The sequence below is a fragment of the Schistocerca americana genome, chromosome 9, assembly GCF_021461395.2.
Source record: "Schistocerca americana isolate TAMUIC-IGC-003095 chromosome 9, iqSchAmer2.1, whole genome shotgun sequence".
Taxonomy (NCBI): Eukaryota; Metazoa; Arthropoda; class Insecta; order Orthoptera; family Acrididae; genus Schistocerca; species Schistocerca americana.
In genome coordinates this window covers 15,256,020-15,277,082 of record NC_060127.1, presented here as the reverse complement: position 1 = coordinate 15,277,082, position 21,063 = coordinate 15,256,020, and the positions used below count along the sequence as shown (strand labels likewise).

Sequence of the window (21,063 nt, the reverse complement as noted above, 5' to 3'; positions counted from 1 at the left end):
TACACACGCACAGTAAGTAAAATCTGATTATATGGTATCGTTCCTGGTTATTCAATTTTAATGGCCAGCAGTTTAACTAAGCGAATGGTAACGACTTAGATAGCAGTTGCCGTAATCGGCCACTGTGTTGCCATACGAGTGATTCAAGCTTAATCTTTTAAAGACCGCATACCGCTTGAAAACATACAGCGCACGAATTCAAGATGACGAAACGCCAGCCCAGAGATGTAGTGTGTCTTGTCCTCAGGTTCACCAACTTAAATGCACTGTACGCTGGTGGGCAAAAATATGAAAACACCAAAACCACTACACATTCCCCATGCCTAACACATTCTAGGAAACCCGTTGGCATTCACAACAGCTTGCAGTCGTCTACGAATGGATAAATACAGGCCCTGTGGAGGGAATCACATCATTCTTCCTACAAAATCGAGGCACGTTCCCTTAGCGATGATGGAGGTGGATAGCAGTCACACTTCCTTCTCTCCGAAATACACCGTAAAGGCTCAGTAATTTTGAGATGTGTTGATCTGTGCTCACAAAACCAGTCCTGGACAATGCGACCTCCATAAGCAATGGTCCTGTCAAATGATTCAAATGGCTCTGAGCACTATGGGACTTAACATCTGTGGTCATCAGTCCCCTAGAACTTAGAACTACTTAAACCTAACTAACCTAAGGACATCAAACACATCCACGCCCGAGGCAGGATTCGAACCTGCGACTGTAGCGGTCACGCGGTTCCAGACTGAAGCGCCTAGAACCGCACGGCCACACCGGCCGGCTGGTCCTGTCATTCTTCAAACACAGTATCACCATTGTGGAACAAACTTTCTGCCATAAGATGGATCTAATCAGACAAAATGTTTACATAACCCTTAGCTGTAATGCTAACTTACAGAGTAGCCGTGGAACCCATGGAATACCACGATATGGCTGCCCAAATGATAACCGAACCCCAGCCTGGCTGGAACGTAAACTCGACCAGAAGTTGAGAACTGTGTGAAACAAGACTCATCTGACCATATAATCCTCTTCCATTGCTCCAAAGTACATATTTCATGGCTTTGGCAATGGGCGTTTTCGAATTCCAGCTCGCCATGCAGTTCCCACTCACAGAGTTCACTCCGTGTTGTCTTGATGCTGACAGGGTTTGCCTGTGCGATATTCGGTTATGCTGTGACTTTGGCAGCTGCCGAACACTTACCTGTCGTCATAATCCTCTTCAATGGCCGGCTGCCTCGATCACTCAGTACATACTTTGTCCACTTTGTGGCTTAGGGGATGACGTTTTTCTCTTTCCTTGTATGCTGTATAAATCTTGGGTGTGGTGCCTCTTGAAATATCTGGAAATGAACTTTCCAACTCGAGTATTCTAAGGCAACATTATATGCGCCGCACCAACTGGGCAGCACTGCTACGCAGTATAGAACGAAGATACTTCTATACGAGATTACAGTGATACAATATTGTCTTTCATTGACGTCCATTTTCTCACAAAAACACGAATCTGACGATATTTCATTAGACATTTTGTACTCTTAGTACGCAACGAACCGCGCTGTGGCGTCCGAATGCTCGAGCGATTCACCCCATTTATCGGAGGCAACAACATGTTATAAGAATGTACGCTCTCGGCTTAACAACAGCACATACGGGATCAACAAAAATATGAAAAAAAACTGGTCCTGTACGGTTTTCTAGGGAAACTTATTCCGTTCTTCCTACAAAATAGTGTCTAGCTCACGTAACGATGATGGAGATGAATAGCGATCAAGCACCGTTCTCTCCAAAGTACACTGCACAGGCTCAGTAATACTGAGATCTGGTGACTGTGGTAGTCAAGTGAGATGCGGCAATTCATACACGAGTTCACAAAACCAATTATCTGCTATAAGTGAACACGGGATCTGTTGTCCTGGAATATTGCATCATCACTGGGCAACAAATATGGGAAGGACCTGATAAGCCAATATGATCTCTCAGTGTTTGGCAGTAACGCGACCTGTGGGAGTACTCATGACACCTGTTGTGACCGAACTGCCGCCATGTTTCACTCTTTGTACATGAACTCCGCTGAAAACAGTGTGAAATACACTGAAGAGGCAAAGGAAGAGGAACACCTAAATAACATTGTGTAGGGCCCACGCGAGCACGCACAAGTGCCGCAACACGACGTGGCACGGACTCGACTAAAGTGTGAAGTAGTGCTGGAGGGAACTGACACCATGAATCCTGCAGGGCTGTCCATAAATCTGTAAGAGCACGAGGAGGTGGACATCTCTTCTGAACATCACGTTGCAAGGCATCCCGGATATGCGCAACAAAGTCTAAGTCTCGGGAGTTTGGTGGGCAGCGGAATTGTTTAAACTCAAAAGAGTGTTCCTCGAGCCACTCTGTAGCAATTCTGGAAGTGTTGGATGACGCGTTGCCCTGCTGGAATTGTCCAAGTCCGTCGGATTGCACAATGGACATGAAGGGATGCAAGTGATCAGACAGGATGCTTACGTACGTGTCACCTGTCAGAGTCGTATCGAGACTTATCAGGAGTCCCATATTGTCACTCCAACTGCATACGCTGCACAACATTACAGAGCCGTCACCAGCTTGAACAGTCCCCTGCTGACATACAGGGTCCATGGATTCATGAGGTTGTCTCCATACCCGTACACGCCCGTCTACTTGATACAATTTAAGACGAGACTCGTCCGACCGGGCAACACGTTTCCAGTCGTCAACAGTCTGATGTCGGTGTTGACGGGCCGAGGCGAGGCGTAAAGCTTTGTGTCGCGCAGTCATCAAGGGTACACTAGTGGCCATTCGCCTTCGGAAGCCCATATCGGTGATGTTTCGATCAATGGTTCGCACGCTGACTCTTGTTGATGGCCCAGCATTGAAATCTGCAGCAATGTACAGAAGGGTTGCACTTCTGTCACGTTGAAAGATTCTCTTCTGTAGTCGTTGGTCCCGTTTCTGCAGGATCTTTTTCCGGCCGCATCGATGTCGGATATTTGATGTTTTACCTGATTCCTGATATTCACAGTACACTTGTGAAATGGTCGTACGGGGCAATCCACACTTCATCGCTACCTCTGAGATGCTGTGTCCTATCGCTCGTGCCCCAACTGTAACACCACGTTCAAGCTCACCTAAATCTTGTTAACCTGCCATTGTAGCAGCAGTAGCCGGTCTAACAACTGCGCCACGCACTTGGTCTTATAAAGGCGTTGCCGACCGCAGCGCCGTATTCTGCCCGTTTACATATACAGGGTTATTACAAATGATTGAAGCGATTTCACAGCTCTACAATAACTTTATTATTTGAGATATTTTCACAATGCTTTGCACACACATACAAAAACTCAAAAAGTTTTTTTAGGCATTCACAAATGTTCGATATGTGCCCCTTTAGTGATTCGGCAGACATCAAGCCGATAATCAAGTTCCTCCCACGCTCGGCGCAGCATGTCCCCATCAATGAGTTCGAAAGCATCGTTGATGCGAGCTCGCAGTTCTGGCACGTTTCTTGGTAGAGGAGGTTTAAACACTGAATCTTTCACATAACCCCACAGAAAGAAATCGCGTGGGGTTAAGTCGGGAGAGCGTGGAGGACATGACATGAATTGTTGATCATGATCTCCACCACGACCGATCCACCGGTTTTCCAATCTCCTGTTTAAGAAATGCCGAACATCATGATGGAAGTGCGGTGGAGCACCATCCTGTTGAAAGATGAAGTCGGCGCTGTCGGTCTCCAGTTGTGGCATGAGCCAATTTTCCAGCATGTCCAGATACACGCGTCCTGTAACGTTTTTTTCGCAGAAGAAAAAGGGGCCGTAAACTTTAAACCGTGAGATTGCACAAAAGACGTTAGCTTTTGGTGAATTGCGAATTTGCTGCACGAATGCGTGAGGATTCTCTACCGCCCAGAGTCGCACATTGCGTCTGTTCACTTCATCATTAAGAAAAAATGTTGCTTCATCACTGAAAACAAGTTTCGCACTCAACGCATCCTCTTCCATGAGCTGTTGCAACCGCGCCGAAAATTCAGAGCGTTTGACTTTGTCATCGGGTGTCAGGGCTTGTAGCAATTGCAAACGGTAAGGCTTCTGCTTTAGGCATTTCCGTAAGATTTTCCAAACCGTCGGCTGTGGTACGTTTAGCTCCCTGCTTGCTTTATTCGTCGACTTCTGCGGGCTACGCGTGAAACTTGCCCGCACGCGTTCAACCGTTTCTTCGCTCACTGCAGGCCGACCCGTTGATTTCCCCTTACAGAGGCATCCAGAAGCTTTAAACTGCGCATACCACCGCCGAATGGAGTTAGCAGTTGGTGGATCTTTGTTGAACTTCGTCCTGAAGTGTCGTTGCACTGTTATGACTGACTGATGTGAGTGCATTTCAAGCACGACATACGCGTTCTCGGCTCCTGTCGCCATTTTGTCTCACTGCGCTCTCGAGCGCTCTCGCGGCAGGACCTACAGTGCGGCTTCTGCCGAACAAAACTTTATGAGTTTTTTTACGTATCTGTAGTGCGTCGTGACCATACGTCAATGAATGGAGCTACAGTGAATTTATGAAATCGCTTCAATCATTTGTAATAGCCCTGTATTTCTGTATTTGAATACGCATGCCTGTACCAGTTACTTTGGCGCTTCAGTGTCAGCCTCTTCCGACCAAATGGCTTTCTTCCATTTCTGCATAGTCCAAGTTTTATGGCTTCGGCACCACGTTTCCCTGTTACGGACATTTGCATCACTAATGAGTGGATTTGGAATGACAGCTGGTTCTGAATCCCCTGCTTATGGAGCTGTCTCCGTGTTGTTTTGGCGCCGACAGGGTTAGCTAGTCCGCCGTTCGTTCTGTAGCGACTTTTGCATTTGTCGCCCTCTTAATTCTTCATCGCAATCCTCTACAATAACCATCTGCCAGAATCACTCAACACACACTTTCGATCGCGCTGATGTTTATTTTCGACATGGTGGCTACGCCGTAACACTTCTGTTACCTTGCTTACTGAAGCACGCACCAAACGAGCACCAACAATTTGGCCTCTTTCGAATTCACTTGGTTGCGACACAATGCCCTCCCCACTACAAAGGGGATTGTTCTGACCACATTGCCGGCCGGTGTGGCCGAGCGGTTCTAGGTGCTACAGTTTGGAACCGCGCTGCTGCTACGGTCGCAGGTTCGAATCCTGCCTCGGGCATGGATATGTGTGATGTCCTTAGGTTAGTTAGGTTTAAGTAGTTCTTAGTTCTAGGGGACTGATGACCACAGCAGTTAAGTCCCATAGTGCTCAGAGCCATTTGAACCTTTTGTTCTGACCACGCCTGACATTTGCGACGTACTGACGACGCTGTACAGATTACGTTCGTGGGCACATGCAATATGGCTACCCGCGTGCTTGGCTAGCATATGGATTTACATTCGAGCACGCACTTTTCTCGGTGATTCCACGTTTTTGTCCAACCCCTTTACGTTCCACTTGTCGTTCTCGTTTCTCAGCCCCAGAAGCGCAGGGGCATAAAACTGCACTTAGGAAATTAGCAGATGAAGCAGTTTGACACAAGCTGTCTGCCCGGCGGTGCAGCTTAAAAGCAATAACAGTGAGTGTGCCACAAACGGCGATCGAACTGTGAAGTCATCGCATGCGCTGCTTAAGAACGCAAAGGCGTTAATTTAGATAGACTGTTTCTGCTCGATGCATTATTCATCCCTGTTGCGGTACAATGTAATCAAATTAATATGACCGAATAACTTATAATTAACAGGAGTATAATTTTAACAAAGCACTGCTTTATAAACTTATCCTTTTGGTAGAATATATAAGAATAAATTTTTTACACCAAAATATTACAAAATGTTATTTTTTTACGATTATCACAATTGAATTTCTTACATTAATGGTAGCATTTCTAATAGACTCTACACAATATTGCATTTACCATAAATGCATCCTCCAAAGTTTCCCTAAAACCACATAAATGAATATTCCGTCTATTAAGAATGTATTGTTCTGTACAGACATCTACATCTACGTTTATACTCCGCAAGCCACCCAACGGTGTCTGGCGGAGGGCACTTTACGTGCCACTGTCATTACCTCCCTTTCGTGTTCCAGTCGCGTATGGTTCGCGGGAAGAACGACTGTCTGAAAGCCTCCGTGCGCGCTCTAATCTCTCTAATTTTACATTCGTGATCTCCTCGGGAGGTATAAGTAGGGGGAAGCAATATATTCGATACCTCATCCAGAAACGCACTCTCTCGAAACCTGGACAGCAAGCTACACCGCGATGCAGAGCGCCTCTCTTGCAGAGTCTGCCACTTGAGTTTGCCAAACATCTCCGTAACGCTATCACGGTTACCAAATAACCCTGTGATGAAACGCGCCGCTCTTCTTTGGATCTTCTCTATTTCCTCTGTCAACCCGACCTGGTACGGATCCCACACTGATCAGCAATACTCAAGTATAGGTCGAACGAGTGTTTTGTAAGCCACCTCCTTTGTTGATGGACTACATTTTCTAAGCACTCTCCCAATGAATCTCAACCTGGTACCCGCCTTACCAACAATTAATTTTATATGATCATTCCACTTCAAATCGTTCCGTACGCATACTCCCAGATATTTTACAGAAGTAACTGCTACCAGTGTTTGTTCCGCTATCATATAATCATACAATAAAGGATCCTTCTTTCTATGTATTCGCAATACATTACATTTGTATGTGTTAAGGGTCAGTTGCCACTCCCTGCACCAAGTGCCTATCCGCTGCAGATCTTCCTGCATTTCGCTGAAATTTTCTAATGCTGCAACTTCTCTGTATACCACAGCATCAGCCGCGAAAAGCCGCATGGAACTTCCGACACTATCTACTAGGTCATTTATACATATTGTGAAAAGCAATGGTCCTATAACACTCCCCTGTGGCACGCCAGAGGTTACTTTAACGTCTGTAGACGTCTCTCCATTGAGAACAACATGCTGTGTTCTGTTTGATAAAAACTCTTCAATTCGGCCACACAGCTGTTGTATTTAACAAGAAGACTGGTTTGAAGCACCTTTCTCTCGCTAGTCTATCCCGTGCTACTGTGTTCACCTCTGGCCAAGTACTGCAACCCTCGACCCTCATCCATTTCTGCCAAGTTACTAGTTAAAGCTTAGTCTCCATCCACAATCCTCCCCCCCCCCCCTTTTCACTTCCTTCATTATTACCAAATTAACGATTCCTTCGTATATGTGGACGTGTCCCGTTAACCAACCTCTTCTTTTAGTTAAGCTCAGTTATACTCGGTATCTCCTGGTTAGTTATTTGATCAACCAATCTGATCTTCAGCATTTTCCTGTAGCACCCCGCTTAAAAATAGTCTATTCTCTTGCTGTCTGGACTTCTTATCATCCATGTTTCACATATGTGCAAGATAGCTCTGAGCACTATTGGACTTAGCATCTGTGGTCATCAGTCCCCTAGAACTTAGAACTACTTAAACCTAACTAACCTAAGGACATCACACACATCCATGCCCGAGGCAGGATTCGAACCTGCGACCGTAGCAGTCGCGCGGTTCCGGACTGCGCGCCTAGAACCGCTAGACCACCGCGGCCGGCACATATGTGCAAGACTACACTTCATACAAACACCTTCATAACAAATATATTTTAGACTACTGAATCCAGCAATGCTTCGCAAGTTCTAAAGACGTGTGGGAACTGGATATTTTCTACTCTACTCCCCCCCCCCCCCTCGTCAGTCTCTTCCTTCTTCCCCTTGCTCCCACCCTTCTCTCTCTCTCTCTTTCCCAATCTCCTCTTACCCCTCTCCGTCAATCTCCTCCTTCCCCCTCAATGTCTCTATGTCCATATCCTTCCCCCCCCCCCCCCCTTTCCCTGTCCATTTATTCCTCGCCCTGTCCCTGATACTGAGCCTTATTTATTGTTATTGCAAATTCGGATTCTGTAGTAGTATTCTAACCGTAAGCTGATAAGCCATAAATACAGTTTTTCTGTTTTCTGCGAAAACAGACCACGAAGAGGAAATTTTTGTTCAAATGGCTCTGAGCACTATGGGTCTTAACTTCTGAGGTCATCAGTCCCCTAGAACTTAGAACTACTTAAACCTAACTAACCTAAGGATATCACACACACACCCATGTCCGAGGCGGAATTCGAACCTGCGACCGTAGCGGTCGTGCGGTTCCAGACTGTAGCGCCTAGAACCGCTCGACCAATCCAGCCGGCCGAAGGAAAACAAAACAGCACACTGTTGTATACACAGTTATTGTTAAATGCCCACCCAATGTAGTTAAAAGTGATTCCGAGAAAGGAAACAAAAACTGCACTTTTTCACAGCAGCGCAAAGCACAGCACTTACTTTCTTGCAGTACCGGTACACCCGAACATCGTTGTGTAGCAAAAATATATAGCCTGCGCCCATGTGAAGAACTTTTCTACATTTTTGCTATCATCTTTACACATGGCCTATACCCATCCGAAAGTTTATTGGAGTATTATGTAAAAATATGAAGTAAATCGGTGAAGAACTTTTTTTTGAGACTGTTTGTAGCCGTAATTTTTCCCGAGGGGATGCAGCTTTACTGTATGATTAAATGATGATGGCGTCCTCTTGGGTAAAATATTCCAGAGGTAAAATAGTCCCCCATTCGGATCTCCGGGCGGGTACTAATCAAGGGGACGTCGTTATCAGGAGAAAGAAAACTGGCGTTCTACGAATTGGAGCATGGAATGTCAGATCCCTTAATCGGACAGGTAGGTTAGAAAATTTAAAAACGGAAATGGATAGTTTAAAGTTAGATATAGTGGGAATTAGTGAAGTTCGGTGGCAGGAAGAACAAGACTTTTGGTCAGGTGAATACAGGGTTATAAATAGAAAATCAAATAGGGGTAATGCAGGAGTAGGTTTAATAATCAATAAAACAAATAGGAAAAGAGGAAGCCGCCTGGTAGAATTTTGCACAGAGCATAACTTAATCATAGCTAACACTTGGTTCAAGAATCATGAAAGAAGGTTGTATACATGGAAGAACCCTGGAGATACTAAAAGGTATCAGATAGATTATATAATGGTAAGACAGAGATTTAGGAACCAGGTTTTAAATTGTAAGACATTTCCAGGGGCAGATGTGGACTCTGACCACAATCTATTGGTTATGACCTGTAGATTAAAACTGAAGAAACTGCAAAAAGGTGGGAATTTAAGCAGATGGGACCTGGATAACCAGAGGTTGTACAGAGTTTCAGGGAGAGCATAAGGGAACGATTGACAGGAATGGGGGAAAGAAATACAGTAGAAGAAGAATGGGTAGCTTTGAGGAATGAAATAGTGAAGGCAGCACAGGATGAAGTAGGTATAAAGACGAGGGCTAGTAGAAATCCTTGGGTAACAGAAGATATAATGAATTTAATTGATGAAAGGAGGAAATACAAAAATGCAGTAAGTGAAGCAGGCAAAAAGTAATACAAACGTCTCAAAAATGAGATCGACTGGAAGTGCAAAATGGCTAAGCAGGGATGGCTAGAGGACAAATGTAACGATGTAGAGGCTTATCTCACGAGGGGTAAGATACATACTGCCTACAGGAAAATCAAAGAGACCCTTGGAGAAAAGAGAACCACTTGCATGAATATCAAGAGCTCAGATGGAAACCCAGTTCTAACAAAGAACTGAAAGCAGAAAGGGGGAAGGAGTATATAGAGGGTCTATACAGGGGGGATGTTCTTGAGCACAATATTATGGAAATGGAAGAGGATGTAGATGAAGATGAAATGGGAGATACGATACTGCGTCAAGAGTTTGACAGAGCACTGAAAGACCTAAGTCGAAACAAGGCCCCGGGAGTAGACAACATTCCATTAGAACTAATGACAGCCTTGGGAGAGCCAGTTCAGACAAAACTCTACCATCTGGTGAGCAAGATGTATGAGACAGGCGAAATACCCTCAGACTTCAAGAAGAATATAATTATTCCAATCCCAAAGAAAGCAGGTGCTGACAGATGTGAAACTTACCGAACTATCAGTTTAATAAGTCACAGCTGCAAAATACTAACGCGAATACTTTACAGATGAATGGAAAAACTGGTAGAAGCCGACCTCGGGGAAGATCGGTTTGGATTCCGTAGAAATGTTGGAACACGTGAGGCAATACTGACCCTACGACTTATCTTAGAAGAAAGATTAAGGAAAGGCAAACCTATGTTTCTAGCATTTGTAGACTTAGAGAAAGCTTTTGACAATGTTAACTGGAATACTCTGTTTCAAATTCTGAAGGTGGCACGGGTAAAATACAGGGAGCGAAAGGCTATTTACACTCTGTACAGAAATCAGATGGCGGTTATAAGAGTTGAGGGACATGAAAGGGAAGCAGTGGTTGGGAAGGGAGTGAGACAGGGTTGTAGCCTATCCCCAATGCTATTCAATCTGTATATTGAGCAAGCAGTAAAAGAAAGAAAAGAAAAGTTCGGAGTAGGCATTAAAATCCATGGAGAAGAAATAAAAACTTTGAGGTTCAACGATGACATTGTAATTCTGTCAGAGACAGTAAAGGACTTGGAAGAGCAGTTGAACGGAATGGACAGTGTCAAAAGGAGGGTATAAACTAAACATCAACAAAATCAAAACGAGGATAATGGAATGTAGTCGAATTAAGTCGGGTGATGCTGGGGGAATTACATTAGGAAATGAGACACTTAAAGTAGTAAAGGAGTTTTGCTATTTGGGGAGCAAAATAACTGATGATGGTCGAAGTAGAGAGGATATAAAATGTAGACTGGCAATGGCAAGGAAAGCGTTTCTGAAGAAGAGAAATTTGTTAACATCGAGTATAGATTTAAGTGTCAGGAAGTCGTTTCTGAAAGTATTTGTACGGAGTGTAACCATGTATGGAAGTGAAATATGGACGATAAATAGTTTGGACAAGAAGAGAATAGAAGCTTTCGAAATGTGGTGCTACAGAAGAATGCTGAAGATGAGGTGGGTAGATCACGTAATTAATGAGGAGGTATTGAATAGGATTGGGGAGAAGAGAAGTTTGTGGCACAACTTGACTAGAAGAAGGGATCGGTAGGTAGGACATGTTTTGAGGCATCAAGGGATCACAAATTTAGCATTGGAGGGCAGCGTGGAGGGTAAAAATCGTAGAGGGAGACCAAGAGATGAATACACTAAGCAGATTCAGAAGGATGTAGGTTGCAGTAGGTACTTGGAGATGAAGAAGCTTGCACAGGATAGAGTAGCATGGAGAGCTGCATCAAACCAGTCTCAAGACTGAAGACCACAACAACAACAGCAACAACGTATTTATACACATTATAAGTTGGCAATGCAGACTATATAAAAGCAACGCTATACAGAAACACGCGTGTATTCGAATGCAGTGTTGTGTCAACATTTCAAGAACTTTCGGACATTTAAGATTTTGAACTAACGAACATTTACATTTTTATTTATATAGTTGTTAACAAATTTCTCTTTTTCAGAAAACCTGTTTTTGCTGTCGGCATTCTGCATTTTGTATCCTCTCTAGTTCGACCATTTTCAGTTATTTCGCTGCCCAGATAGCAAAGCCTGTCAATTACTTTCAGTGTCGTTTCCTAATCTAATTCTGTCGCCATCACCCGATTTCATTCGATTACATTCGATCATCCTTGTTTTACTTTTGTTGATGTTCGTCTTATATTCTCCTTTCATCACACTTTTCATTCCGTTCAACTGCTCTTCAAGTCCTTTGCTGTCTCTGACGGAATTACAATGTCATCGGCAAATCTCGGAGTTTTCATTTCTTCTCCCTGGACTTTAATCTCACTCCAAATTTTCCTATGGTTTGCCTTACTGCTTGCTGAATCTACAGAGGGCAGGCTTACTCTCTTCCCAAGCACTGCTTCTCTTTCACGCCCCTCGACTCTTACAACTGCCGCCTGGCGTCGTTACAAGATGTAAACAGCCCCTGCTACCGTCAGAATTTCACGTGTATAGTCCATCCAACTCCGTCTGTCAAGTCGTCCTTCCCTTCTACAATGGAAGTGGAAACCCGGGTTTAAATAATGGTGATACCAGTCGTACCCTCCACCACACACCGTGCAGTGTCTGACGGATGGCAACTATGAAATGAAATTGGACCACAGGCGAACTGCGGAGCTCTATAGAGCTACTTAGTGATAACTTTCTATCAATTGTCAGGAACGCCATACAGATCTTGTCGTCTTTAAACAATCATCCGATATCTGCGAGATCGAACAAATTTCTAACACATTAGCAGTTTTGACACAAACTGCTATACTCCCATACCGAACAGACAATTAGCCTCAACTTGTATCACCCCGGTTTCACAGCACCTGGGTCGCCAGGTTTTTCTAAGAAAAATCAGGATTTTTTTAATGTGTGATTCCAACGCCACTTGCGCCTCTTTGAGTCAAACTTAATTATGGCTGGCACACAGTACAGCGAGAATTGTAATCACTTTTATCTCTGCTATGCAGTGAGTAAAACGTCCATTATTAAACTTGGGCTTGAATTTCTCCCTTTCCGGCACTGACACTTCATTGGTTTCGACAGATCCATTTGTGAAACTAGTTCATGAACTGTAAAATACTTCCTAACAGCGACCAATTGTCTTGACCTAATTCCGTCTCGCTCTTGAATGCGACTAAGGTTGATGCAACGGCTGCTGGCTGCAGGAAAGCAATCTTTCATCAGACTAAAATCTATATTTTACCGCTCACATCTGTTAAGAACTGTAATGAGTTACCCAACTGCAAACATGCAGAAAGCAAAACCGTTGAATCTGTTGCATGCTCATGAGGCAGCCATTATGTCTGGTAACTTCCAGGGAACTCAAGGGAATCTTGAGGAGTGGAGGAAGGAACTTGAAACAAATGGGTTATAACCCATGCGTAAATGCATCAGTATAACAAAGATCGAGTTCACGTGTGTGCAACATCAGCTCCTATGCAATAAGAACCGCAGATATCAAGCTTGATAATGTCATACTTTCAAGAGCTACAATTTCCTGGGGTCAGTAATATTAGGGTATGGATCAGCTGAAGCAGACATAACTCGAAGCATACCATCTGCTTTCAGCGGTTCTGTACAGTACAAAAATGCCCAAAAACTGAAGGCAAAATTTATAAAATGGCTATTAAGACCAGCGCTATTGTAAGACAGTGAAGTCTAGGCATCAAAAAGGACTCACCAAACGAAGCTTCATACAACAGAAATGTGTATGTTATAAAAGGCAGGAGGACTGGCATTGAAACGCCAAGTGCAGAATGAATCCAGACGAGATATTTCAAAGTCATTCCCATATCGAAAAACACTCAAAACCCATGCTGAGGCATTATAATGAAATTTTTATTTTTATTTTTACAGAAATTACTTTGATCATTATTTGTATTAAGTTAATTGGTTTAAATGTAATTTTTTATTTATAATAATTGCCATGTCATTTTAATCATCACCATAACCATTTTATTCGCTCTAATTTTTTGTTCCTACCATTCTTTTCTCATTTAGAGTTTCGGCCATGTTACATTAATTATTTTTATGTATCAACTTCGATTTAATTTCTTCTGTGTCATCATTTTAAATTTTCATCCAAGTTATTGCATACATTATTTCTATTTCTCATTTTGCTTGAATATCTTCTTATTTATAATCCCTTCTTTAGTTTAACCCTTCATCAGCGTTATTTTCTTCATTGTGCAACAAGAATTTATGTTCCAAATGTATATTTTATGTCGATTACCACAAAAAATACAGCTAGTAACGACAAATTCACTTTTGACACCACTGCACTGCCATTATAAATGGATTACGTCTTTTGTTTCGCAACAGATAGAATGGAGTTTTGGAATGTTTAAATATTATGATAACTAAATAAAAATAATTAAAATCATATGCATGAAGACTCCAAATAAAAAATAATGATAGGAAGAAAAAATAATAGCAAATAAAAAAGTTAATACATTGATTACAATGATGCGACCAAAGATTAGAAATTTCAAAAAACAAAAAAAAATACATTTAACCTAAAAAGTAATTAATTTCGATAAAGACTCAAAAATTAAAATTTCCAGCACCTAATGGGATTGTATCTTACAACCATCAGCAAAATGTATGTCAATGACTATGCTCACACACCATTATGGGAAGCACCATTATTTCAAGCCTATTGAGCATAAGTGTAGAGACATGATAATACCATGGGATGCAAACCCCTGGCTGGCTCTGAACACTATGGGACTTAACATCTGAGGTCATCAGTCCCCTGCAAACCCCTCACCGTGATTATGTAAGGGATGCAAAACAAATCCATATACATAATTACATCACATCATTGTTTCACAATTATGAAATTTACTGAACAAATCACCCTCCCCCAAACCATGCTTCAACTAGCATAGAATTTAAAGTAGAGAGGGGCAGCCAGCGAGAATTAACATTGACAGGAAGGCATGCCAGGATAATCTGTCCAGTTGAGCGAACCACTGTGCCAAGGTAGCTTAGTTTCTAACGCACCTGCCTTGTAATCATGTCAAACATATCAAAATGTTAGAAGTAGCCACAATCAAGCTAGAGTAGCCCATTACAAACAGTACTGTAAGGTGCTTAAAAATGTTATTAGGAGGGCAAATAGTATGTGGTATGCAAATAAAATAGCTAATTCACAGTATAAAATTAAAACCATGTGGTCAGGTGTACAGGAAATGTATGATCAGCAGCACAAGTTCGACAATATAAAGGCAGTTCGTAGTAAAAATATTTCTGTTACTGATACATCAGATATATGTAGAGTATTTAACCATCATTTTCTGAGCATTGCTGGTGAATTATATTAAAATTTAGCTTCTACAGGGAATCATATACCTCTCTTGGCAAATATCTTTCTGAGATTGATGTCTGAAATACTCCTCTGTGATACAGACAAGGGGGAGATTGAATCACTAAAGACTAAGGACTCTCATGGATATGACTGAGTGCCTAGCAGAATATTAAAGTACTGTGCTGTACATGTTAGCCCTGTATTTAGCCATATTTGTAAATTTTTCCTTTGGGAACAGTCTCCTGAACAATTTAAGTACTCAGTAGTCACGAACCTCTTGTCAACCCTTGTTCACGAGTCTGGGTATTTTGACGTTGGCCTCTCAATATATATTCCTTACTGTCATTTCTTGTTAATAATATTAGCTTATTCCCAAGAATAAGCAGCTTTCCCTTAGTTAATACTTGGCGGAAATCAAACCTGCATTTGGATCGGACTTCCTTAACTCTTGTGCAAAAAGGTGTGCAGTATACTGCTACATCCACTTTCAATAAACTACCATTAGAATTCAAAAATCTTAGCAGTAAACCAAGCACTTTCAAATCGAAACTGAAGAGTTGCCTCATGGGTCACTACTTCTATTCTGTCGTGGAATTCCTTGAAAAATTAAGCTAATTGTTGATGTATTGTTGATTGCGTTTCATTACACTTATGGCTTGACTTTTTTCGCGTTCATAAACATTTTATTTTTATCTGTTATTACTTTTATGTTGTAATTTCATGTACTGACATTGGTTTGATTCCCAGCCTTGGAGCAAATTTTCACTCGCCACTTTAGTCTATATAGATAAAATCATATCTGTATGAGACCAGTAAAGTCTCAAATTGTGTCATTTCCATCAAAAAATAATGTTAAGATACACAAACATCGGCCAGTATGAATTTTACCCGTATTTTAGGAGATTTAGTTCCCGAGTATATTTGCAAATACATTAGTCAACTATTTCACTGCAACAATTATTTAATACCACATTTGTAATTCGAGTAAAGGAGTAGTTAATTCACACACACACACACACACACACACACACACACACACACACACACACACACACACACGCTTTCGCTAAATGTGGGTAATTTATTTCTATTCAACAATTGCTCTGTGGTACAGAGTGAGTTGTTAAGGAGAAACATGTTTAACCTCTATTTGAAGACACTTCTGGTATCCATTAGACATTTTATTTCCATAGGTAGACTGTCAAAGAGTGTCATAGCAGCGTATTTCAACCCTTTCTGTGTCAGAGCTAGATTCATTAACGAGTAACGCAAATCAGTTTTTTCTTTTGCTTCTGAATTTGTGGGTATTTCTGTAACTCTGAAACCCAAAAGGACTGCTGATAGCAAATTTCGCAAATGAAATAATGTACTGTGAGCCTATGGGTAACATGCACAGTTGCTTATATAGATGCCTTAATACGTATTTCTATGAAACTCACACAAACTATAATTACTTTCGTTTGAGCAATGAACTTTTTTGCCTAAGTGAGGGCTTTCCCCACAATATCATTCCATAAGACAGCAGTGAATGCAAATATCCAAAATATATTAACTTACCGAATTCTGTATCTACAAAGTTGGTAATGATTCTTATGGCAAATGTTTTAGTAAGTATACTATCTCCTTACTTTAAGGTTAAATTTTCATCAATGCACACAAAAGAACTTTCAACATTCTACCCTGTCTATTGTTTCTTGTTGCTATACTATGTCAATGAGAGGTAGGATATTTTTGACACCACAAAACTGGATGACCTGTGATTTCTCAAAGTTTAAAGGTAGACCATTTGTACAAAACCAGTCAGTAAATTCACCCAAAACCTCATTCACTTTTTATGGTGATGCTTTTCTGCTTGGCTTTACAGTAACGCTCGTGTCACCTGCAGACAGACTAATTCTGCCTCCTGATTCAAGAAAAACGATAGATCATTAACATAAATAAAGAACGATAGTGGGCCAATGACTGAACCCAATGAGGCTCCCATTGTAATTTCTCCCCATGCAGATGATAAGGCATTCTTCTTTGTATTGCGTGAACAGCCTATATTAACCTTCTGCATTCTGTTTCTTAAATAAAAACTAAACCAGGCATGTGCTGAACTACATATTTCACAAAAACTGAGTATCTCTAACAGAATGTTATCACTGACACAATCAAATACACCAGCTGGTGATACTTCATGATTTCAAGATATTATGTGCTCAATAAATGTATAAACAGGGGACTCGGTAGAATAGTCCTTTTGAAATCCAAACTATGATTGAATCAAGTTACTACACAAAAATTTTGGAAAAAGACGTAACAAATGACAATGGGTGGTAATTACATCTTTGGAATTCCCCTTCTAATTTGTGGGAAACAAAATGTTCCCCTGCCCCATGAAGAAGTAAAACACGCTGATGAACATCAATGACAGTTAAGTTCTGTAGCTCACATAATGTGCTGCAATGTATAGAATATCTCGTATTTTTAGTCAAAGTGCCGTATCCAATCTGATTCCGGTAAATTGTGTTAAACATGTCGTTTATTCAATTATGTATTTTCTGAGAACCTTTCAGAATTCATTTAATGGAATGATAAACGGATCTGATGATATCATTAAAAAAATAACTTGCTGGTACTGATGAAGTATGCTTCAAAAATTTAATATTACACTTCCTGTTTTCAATAAAAGCAAAAATTACAATTCCAGCAAGACAATGACTTTTAGGTCATAATATTCTTGTTTGGAAATTATTACATTACTGTACCAGTACATATCCACATAGGAACATGATGCTGTATTCAAGTCACACGACAAAGCCAACTGTGATAGCATTCGACAGTAATAACACGTTTCTCAGCAGCAACCTCGTTGTCTGAGCAAATACCGTACTTGAACAAGTTTGGAGAGCACTGAAGCATGGGGCAGTATTTGCATTCTGCACTAACTAGTTCCTTTTGGCTGTGCAGGCTGTAGATTAAGTCCAATTATTTATTGCACAAGAACTAAACATTGTATAGATGTTATACATATTGCATTTTGAATAGAAACTCTGAAAGTTTTTTTTTTTTTTTTTACAAACATTCGAGTGACCTGGAAAATGTTAATATGGTAATCAAACTCTTGCCATACCCGTTCCAGCATGACATCATTGACTTTGGCTGTCGCTTCCCGTATTCTCTCCCGGAGCTCTGCTACATCACGTAGTAGAGGTGGTATATAAACCATATCTTTAATGTGTCCCTACAGAAAGAAGTCACATGGAGTGAGATCTGGTGATCGGGCAGGCCATTTCATGAACTGCAATACACAGAAAGCTTGCTCTGCACCTGAACTCGCCATGTTTGCAACTATCGGCAAATTACCAAACTATGCTGTGGCAGTATATATGAAAAAAAAAAAAAAAACCTTTCAGGTTCCCTCTTCAAAATCACATATGTAAGATATCTGTACAATGTTTGGTTCTTGTGCAATAAATAATTGAAAGTGCTCCCGGACTTTATGTACACCCTGCATATAGACACTCCCAAGCCATCTCAGCAGGTCATCTTCTGGACTTCTTGTTGCATCGCCGCCTGCCATGTGTAGGTCTGTGCTGTGACATGTAGCTATCATCAACACAGTCGGACTGCACACCAACAACCACTACCTGATGGCCTAGTAAACAGATTGCCTTCACTCTGCTATTGCTTCGACAAGACTGAACAATCTGAGGCCCTCCGAACTCTGTGCCACTGGGGTACAATGCCAGCAGAGGCGCCGTCCCATCCACTGCACCAGCTTATCACACAATCCTGACTCGGCCACAGGTGGCTGCTCAGAATGTGCCGATAGTCAATACTGCTCCCTGCCAAGTTGGCTCTTTGGGAAGTGCTATAGCGGCGCGTCCACACTAACGTGCCTGGGTTCAGAGTTCACCACCAGTCACGTATCACCACCTTATCACTGGTACGCTGCACTACATCAGTTTACAATTAGCAACAAAGAACATTGGCAACACTTGGCTGCCTCCATCATCTACTTCTCCACACACCTCCACCATACTAACACTCCCCAATACCACTGCTTTTGATATCAGAAGTGGGATAGTGCAAGCGGAAACATAGTGCTAATGAACACAGCAATGGTGGTTGAAAATGTACAACATCAGCAAATTTCAGTAGCAGCAACTGCACGTTTTACATCACTTGCAGCATGCTTGTACCCATAAGCTGGTCTTCTTCCTGCTGTCCTGTTCCCATTATGCCAGGGATAGATACAGTTACTGTACCTGGGAAGGGGGCTGAGGGATGAACTGCTAACATCGGTTGTGTGTACCCGAAGTAATTTTCCTGGACATGCAATACTGCAAGCCACATCGCAATTATAGTACTCTGGTTATGCTGACAGAAAGGGCAATATTCCATGCAGTACAGAGAAAATGGATGGGTAAGGTAAGGAAGGCTATGCATGCCGAGAAAATTAAGGTCAATGTAATTAATATATAAATACAAACACAGGTTGTTGTAAACTGAGAAGTAGAAATTTATTACTCTGTACTAGTGCACATGTGGGTATACGAAGAAGAGTGCGTGCTATAAATGGTTGAAAATGTTTTAGGAAATAGGATAATCATTAGCTAACAAAATGTATAATGTGGTAGTATGACGACCAACAGGGCAATAGTTTGTGGATACTATTTGATGCTAATAAGGTACATATAAATAGTGGTTCAAAGCTGAAAAGCAGCATATCGACCAAGTGTCACAATAGTACCGCACAGTTAGTGTTTCCTGTCTTTGCATCATGTGTGACTGACTCAAAGCAGCAAGGCATTTAGATGCAAAGACTGTGAGACGAATAATTAGTAGCAATGTCATCAATTAAACCACTCCATGTCCCTTGAGGAACTGATAGCAGAAAATCTGCCAAGGAACGTGTGCAAGCTGTCTCCCGCTAGACTGGCCACTTGAGCCAGGATGCTGTCATGCCATGCTGACTCAGTAACAACTCCCACTCAGAAAACAGTGTTAGCCAATGCCATTCGCTAGCGAGCTGCCTCTCCAGTGATGCGTTAGCATCGGCGCGCCTGGGTGCAGGGTTCGACGTCAATCGTTTGTCATCTACTTACAGCAGCCATTCTGCAATAAGTTTCTTTAGATTAACAACAAAGAACTTTGGCACCATCTGGCTACTCCCCGACACCATTATATACATTAATATTATATAATTTACTATAAATGTTATACTTAATACTGTTCACATTGTTCTAAGCACAATCGTGTCTCCTGTTCATGGAATGTTCATATCCTGCAATAGCTCTGTGGCTATCTATTTTGTACATAGTTCCAGAAAAATCTTTAATGTAATTACAGTACCCAGGACACTAGGAAGAATAATGTCTGGTTTACCATCGTTAAAATACGCTATTTTTGTCTTAAGTAATAATTTCAGAATCAAATGAATTATTCCTGATTTTAAAATTATTTTTCGCTGTTTAATTGACCTAATACAACAACAATGAAGGATTGTGTGTCCGACTTGATGTAAAACACTTTTTTCCCCTCCTCCTTTCCCGAAATAGTTTCAGCAACAATATCGCTATGCTCAGTGGGGTTTTCCTTGTGCTAAGAACATGCAAAATTAGCATCGTTATAAACATTACAAAACATTATTATATGGATAATATTTGCTTCCAAATACTGTAGTCTGTGAATAGTTTTAAAGTGTCCTATTTACTTCAGCTTGCAGCACGTTTGTTGCCGTTATTTCCGGGATATTTTCTGTGTTTTGTTGTTTCATCGGCTTACAGCATATCATCTACAACTGTATGAGCGGCTGTTATTAACAAATATAAAAAAGTGAACTTATATTCGTCAGCTTTATTTTACTGGCAATTGCGGTAATGTTGTGGATACAGTTTTGATCCACCAACCTCGTGCACATCAAAACTGTATCCACGACACCACTGCAATTCCCAACAGTATAACGCTGACGTATATAATTTCACTTTCTCATATTTGTTGGTAACAGCCGCTCATGATGTTGCAGATGACATGCTATACCCCGAAGAAACGACAAAACACAGAAAATTTGCCGGAAGTAACAGCAACAAATATGGAAGCCATGGTCTAACAAATAAGATATTATCAAACTATTCACAGATACAATATTTGGAACCAAACAATACTCACGTAATAATTTTTTGCAAAAGCGTTTATTATGATACTAGTTTTGCAAGTTTTTAGAAAAAAGAAAAATCCGC

At 41.5% G+C, this 21,063-nt stretch overlaps 1 protein-coding gene across 2 annotated transcripts in view; it reads right to left on the bottom strand.

The window, feature by feature from the left end:
• The window catches only part of LOC124550914 (putative mediator of RNA polymerase II transcription subunit 12), a 456,906-nt gene that overhangs the window by 290,626 nt on the left and 145,217 nt on the right, over window positions 1–21,063 (bottom strand). The window lies entirely within an intron of this gene.